Source organism: Sipha flava, unplaced genomic scaffold (genome assembly GCF_003268045.1).
Source record: "Sipha flava isolate LNK unplaced genomic scaffold, YSA_version1 225_pilon_pilon, whole genome shotgun sequence".
Lineage (NCBI taxonomy): Eukaryota > Metazoa > Arthropoda > Insecta > Hemiptera > Aphididae > Sipha > Sipha flava.
This window is the reverse complement of record NW_020272859.1, coordinates 484,967-492,222: the sequence shown is the minus strand read 5'-3', so window position 1 is coordinate 492,222 and position 7,256 is coordinate 484,967.

Here is a 7,256-nt window from a genome sequence, read left to right as displayed (position 1 = left end):
ATTTTAAAAACGTATTTAAACGACTTATGTCAAATAACAGAATTATTCACCATTAATTGATTGTGTTAAAACATTTTAATGATTTAAATAAATAGCAAATATTTAGTTATTAATTACCGTAAGATATGGGACTTCAATAATTTTATTAATATTGTCAAGTATTGAAATCCATTTTACTTTTTTAACACGTACCATAATTTGATAAGTTTTCCCCCTGAAATGAAATTTAATACAACCAAACGTACTTGTTTCGTTTCTAGATGCCTTACGTAAACGGAATATTTTATCGGTCACTTGGATTCAATACAGTATTGATGTTTTGAAAATTGTACTATAAAATATCTTGATAATAATGTAAAATTATAACTTTAATTGCTATTGTTTTTTTCTAATTGAAGTTCCATAACTTAATAACAAAATATGCTTTTGCTCAATTAAGAAATCTATAATAATATTGTGTAGATTATAAGTTATAAATGTATTAGCTGTGATTGATTTATAAATTTATTTGTATTATATAACTATATAGAACGGTATTCAATCATTTTTAATAATATTTCTATAACATATTTTTCAATCGAAGCAATCTGCATACATTATGTTCTGTTTATTAGTGTATTTATTCGATTGAAAAATGAACTGTAATTTTCATACTGGTTACAGTTATTAATAAATATAATATATATATTATAATAGTTATGATATTCAAATTACAAGTCATAACTTATGACTAGAGGGTGGATTTTTATGCATTTGCATATTTATTTTGGTTGGTCTTATGATAAGCTAAGTTAGCAAAAAATTAGTTTCATGACATAACAATTTAACTTTTTTAGTGCATTTTTTGCATATTTTATCTTTTAGTGAATACTTCGATATTTTTTTATTTTGTTTTTTTTAGATATTTTTGAAATATTTACTAGTTATTGTAATATAAGGGGTAAATCTGTTTTTTAAAAAAATTTAGAAAAGTAGTTTTTCTTTCATATTTTAACGGTTTAGTGCAGTAAATGTATTTGTTCATATTTAAAATGTTTTAGCACATATTTGGTTAGTTTTTAATACAAATAAATCCGCACTTTATTTATGACTTTTAGTAATATACTTTAATAATATTTTAGTAATATGGCATGCTAGTGTTCGGTATTATATTTATGCAGAAACTATGACAATTTATAGTTGATACACTTTTTTAAATGTCAACTAATGAACATATTTATACAACGATACGATTTATACATGATGTAATTCTACCACTGAAAAATAAAATTCCTTCTATGTAACAACGATTACTATGGCACTAACTTATAAATATATATTTATAGCTACTTTATGTTATGTTTATAAGTGTATAATGGGGAGTTAACCTAATGTATAAGGCATCTAATTATAATGTATTACCTTGTTGATCTCATAAATTAGAACTGTGAAGATAAATATTCTCTTTAAACACTATATATTAGTAAAATGTGATATTTCGTACTTGAAATCATAGAATATTAAAAAAAAACATGTCAAAAATAATAAACATACTAAACGTATTTCGAAATTAAAATTATTGAATTACAATTATTCGTATGAAAATATTTTATTTTTTATTCTTCGTACGTTATACACATTTTTCGATTAATTATTTATCGTTAGGCTTTACTTTTCACTGCGACACTTATGATTATTTTTAAAAAAATTGTATTATATTTAAGTACTTTTTAATGGTGAAAGTTTTAATATTTTTAAGCACAATTTATAATCATTAAACATGAACACATTATATACATTATGTACTTATCTACTGTATTAAATATATGAGATATTTTTAAAAACAGCATTAAAATTATAGAATATACTTATTACTTAAAATTGTTTGTTGATTTTGTTATTTTCCTTTATTAAAATCTAATATTGACAGTGAGTATCTATATTCAAATGTTTAATCACTAGAGACGATTGAACTTCATGACTTTTTTGTGAGATAAGATGTACCATTTAGTATACTTACCGTGTCATCTATAATAGCCGATATTAAATTCAAAGTTTTGCCTTAGTTACGCTAACTAAAATTAATTTCTGGATGATAAATATAGACCTTAATGATAAAACGCAATATATAATACCTATGTATTACAATCTTCAATTAAATTCATGACCCTGATTTTTAAAACTTATAATTAATTTATATTTGTTCTAACATAATATGTTTATTAGATAAAATATACAAATACAAGTAAATAGGTTAACAGATAATTTTTAATAAAATTGTGTGTTAATATACTTGAAATTATACTATTATTTACTAATATCTGTTCTCATGTCATATATTTGTATCAAAAGTTTGTAAAATTTCAAAAAATATTTATCGTTCAATTTTTAATTAAATAATTAATGTAGAATAATTATCTTTGATTAGCGTATTATAGTTGATTTAATTGCCAAAATAGAGTTTTGGACATTTTTGTAAATCATACTTTATGGAATAGGAAAATATAGCACACTGTTAAAAACTATATACACACGATTTATTGCAAAATCAATTCGAACTATTAATTTTCAACCATTATATAATATAATTATAATAACTGAGTAAAGTAGTAATTTAAATTATTTAAACTCTACAGAAACTTTATACACGTTTAAATAACTTACCAAGCAAAAATTAAAAAAAAAAAAATGTACTATATTGATAGCTGGTAAAATTGAATTTTCTTCATTACACGTCAAAATATCAACTAATAAACTAATTACTTAAAGTTATACTATAATAATACAAATTTTAATTTTATTTTCTTATACATAGAAATCAAATATTCAAACTATTAAAATTATTTAAATGCTTAAATTAACAATAATAATATTTTAATTACAGTCAAATTTCTCTAAGATAGAACCACTTTCGGACCTTTCAATTTTTCCGTTTTGACGGGGTTCACAAAAAAAAAAAAAAATTGTGATTAAAGATTATTTTTTTTTTGCTTCAATGGGTATTATGTATTATTTTTATTAATAGTAGGAATAACTTTCAATATAAATTCAATATATACAATTTTATTTGCCAGTATGTGTATGATGTATGATGTACAACTTATATTTTAAATATTTAATAAATTGTCCGTGTTACCAGGGTTCCATCTTAACGAGGTTTTACTGTGTATTATATATTCTTATAATATCTATATACAATTAAATGTAATGTATTTACAATTATATTAAATTAAGTTCTTATTCTAATTTAAATGTATCGACTAGTTGCTTTATAATGCATAGCTAATAATTGTAAAAATATTTATAATCTAGATTTACCTTATGTATAAATCCAATAATATTATAAGTTTTAAAAAATTAAGAAAGTTTTTATAAATTATTTTCGACCATAGTTTAGCATATATTTAAAATTCAAATTTCGTATTATGAATTTATATACCTAATTACAATTTATATACTTTCAGTCGGTATCATATAACACATTAAAAAATAAATTCAAGCACATTAAGTATTAATTAATTAAAGCACTGAATATTTATGTTAACATTTCTTTTTTGTCTAATAAATAAAAATGTTAGGTAGTATAATAGAGAAAATAATTCAAGTCGATTAAATAGCTTAAATTATACCAATAACAGCTAGGAATCTACAAATAAAGAGGAAACTAAATTAATTTCTAGATACATTCCTTTAAATATGAAAAGTATATAATTAATTATTTAGGTTTATTGTTACACCATTTTATATCGTTATATACTTTTATCCATAAAAATTATATTCATTCACAAGGTTTTGAAATTTATATTTAATTAAAATCTGCATTGATTTTATTTATTAATACTATAATTATCTGTTTTTATTGATTGATAGTATTATAATGTTATTATTTTTAAATAAGTTGACTACTATTAACGTGCATTAACGTACTTTGGCTGTAGTGCCTACAATATATTCCTGATTATCATTACTTATAAAAATATCATCGTATGTATTTAAAAATGTAATGTTAATTAGTGAAATACTGTTCTGTTTTAGATTAAGAATATACTTGTTTTTATTTGTAATGAAAATTCAAAAAAGATTCAGTTTTTGAATCTATCGTAATCTGTATTAATAGAGTCTAAAGCACTTTTCTGCAGTGACGATGACATGGCGATGCGACTTCAGAAAGAAAATATTAGCCTATTTTATTATAAATTTTAATAAAATATTAGATTTTTTCAAATACATGATGGAAATATTCATAAATCAAAACTCTTTTGTATGATATTCAAACTTGATTACTTTATAACAGAAATGAATATTTCTTTTTGCGTTGATCTAAAGTTGTAGTTTTTTTAAATAATGCCATACTGTAACAATAATTTCAAGTAAACAAAAAATATCTCAATCATAGAACTAAATGCAAATTGTTCATATAAATTAATATTGAAAACCATTTAAACACAATAGTTATTTACCATAATGGTACCAATAAGAAAAAATAATAAAACAACTCATTTTAGTGTAGGGTCTTGCAAATAATCTATATATAATACACTTAGAACTGGCTTTGAATAACGCAACAACTAATTTTATATATATGCTTTGATACTATTTCTCTGTTTTAAATCTAATTATGAAATCGGTTTGAAAAAATATGAATATTATGTTTAAATAAGATTACAAGTCTATTATCTCTGTTATAATTAACAGTAAACAATGTTGTTAATACAATTAAACATGTTAACTCGTTTTTAATGTTTGAATTTATCTTAATATCATTGTTACAATTAAATTAACTTAGTTATGCGTACTCATAAATTTAAAATTTAAATATGATTATAAAATTAAATCAATACAGTAGAAAACTATTTTATAGTCTGGAAATATAAAAATAAACTCTCTTAACTCCAAGTATAAGAACAAGAAATGTAGCTAACATATTGTTCGCAAAATCCTACCCTAAAATCTGGGTTACAATATAATTTACTCTATTGGCACTAATATGGCGCTAAGTGGCTCAAAAGTCGTAATTTATCAAAGTTGAAACATCACCATTTTATAGTCTGGATTGAATGTTTTTGTTTATTTTAAATTCTTGTTTGGGTATTCAATGAAAAAAAAATATACAGAAAACCAATATCTGATTATTCTAATATAAAACCATAGATTTATATTGAAAAATAAAATGTTTATACTTTAATAATAGAAGCATAAAATAGGGATACAAATGAAAAATTATATAGAATCATATTATACGCTTAAAAGTTTCCAGAACAATAACATTTATTTCACTGAATGAAACCGGGAATACTTAAAATCACTTTGTACATTGTACATTGTAATCCTGCATTATTATTTATTATAAAATTCAAAATTTTTTATTAACTAAATATCTACCTTCAAGTCATGAAATCTAAAAAATGTATGAGTTTTTCAATAAGAATCGTAGCCAGTAGGAATATATCATAGTTGCCATACATGTTATTTATTGTAAAAACAATATATATTATTAAGAGTATTAACTCTTGGTAAAAATTTTGTTTTGATATATAAAAAATAGTTGCGCAAAGAATATTTTTTATATTACACTGTTTACTAATATAATTACTTATTTAAATATGTTTTTACAACGACTTAAAAATATTAGGTATCTACCCTGTACGACAACCTCTTCCATGCTTCGCCACTGAACTCAAAAAAAATACATCATTTATCTTTCTCTAATTATGTTAATTTATTCTTTTTTACGTCCAACCGCCTTTTACATAAATCTTCTACAGAAATATATACTTTTATATTATCTTGGACTAAAATAGTTATCTATATTTTTTCGAATAAATACTTTAGGACTGAAAATATTATTGTTGCTCTATAGTTTAAACCCTTAAGGATTAGAGATTTTAGAAACATGTCAGAAAACCAAGTTATGCAGTAATGTTTAATAATTATTTGTACAGATACTAAATTTGCATGATTATATAAATTTTACTTGTAAAAATAAATTATAAAATAACTTATTAAATTTAACGTAGAGGAACATTGTTACATTTGTTTTCGGTGTTATTGTAGATACAAAGTTTTTTCATAAAATGTTTGTACTTAAACACGCATGTCTTTGGTATTATTTTGATATTTACAAGAGAGTAAAATAAATGAACCCACATAAATGGAAAACAACAGTAAATTAATTCATGATATAAAAACTGATTGTACGTGAAATTTTATTTTTGAAATTGTCAAATTTGCTATAGTACAATTGATAATAAGTAATAATAAAAATAATATTAATATAAATATAAATAATAAAAGTATTATCGTTTGAAGATAACATTAGTACTTGAAATTAATGTGTAACGAGTAATTTTGAAGTGATATTTGACAAGTTTCATATAGGATATGGCACAAATTGTTGAAATTTGACAAACGATCAAAAAACTTTTATTATTACTTTATTATATTAATGGTTAAATTATTATTATGCTATATTCGAAAAAAACGTTTCATGCACTCAAATATTGTACTTAATAGATTATCATATATTTTATGGACAGGGAAAATCAGGTTATTCTTTTTTATGTTTTCTATGCACTAAGTAATATTTTAAGTAGTTATTTTGAACTGAATTTCTAAAGATCGTAAATGAAATATGTAATGAATTCGATTGTAAAAATAGATGATCGTTTGAACAATCAATAAATTAAGAAACTACATAAAATAAAGCTTTAAGTTATCTAAAATAAAATAACCCGCGAGTACAACGTCGTCAAAGTGCTATAATAATATGGTTTTTTATATTGTTTACAATTGTATATTGTTCTGTTCAATATTTTAAATAAAACAAAACCGATATATTAAATACATTTATTTTAATCAGTTTATTTATAAACATTTGTGAATTTTACACTTCATTTTGATCGTGTAAAAGAGCTTATTTTAATGTAAGCCGAAATTGTGAACGTCTTGAAAATTGTAATAAGACAATGTGAATAAAAATTGTTTAAACACTTAGGATTAATAACCCTCACGCCAGTCTCTACAAAAAAATATGCTAACCTTATTTCCAGTACTGACTTCAATACGTTTGCGTTATAACAGTTATGATTAGATATGACAGAATATTAATATCTTCCATGTATCACGTACCAACTGTTTGAGAGCACGGTCGAAGTCTCCGCGTCTCAGACCACATAAATGTTTTATTATTGTACACAAGCTATAAGCAATATAATTGAATAAATTAGTTTTTTAAAATTTTACCCGAATTATACTGTAAAAATATATATGAATGAGAT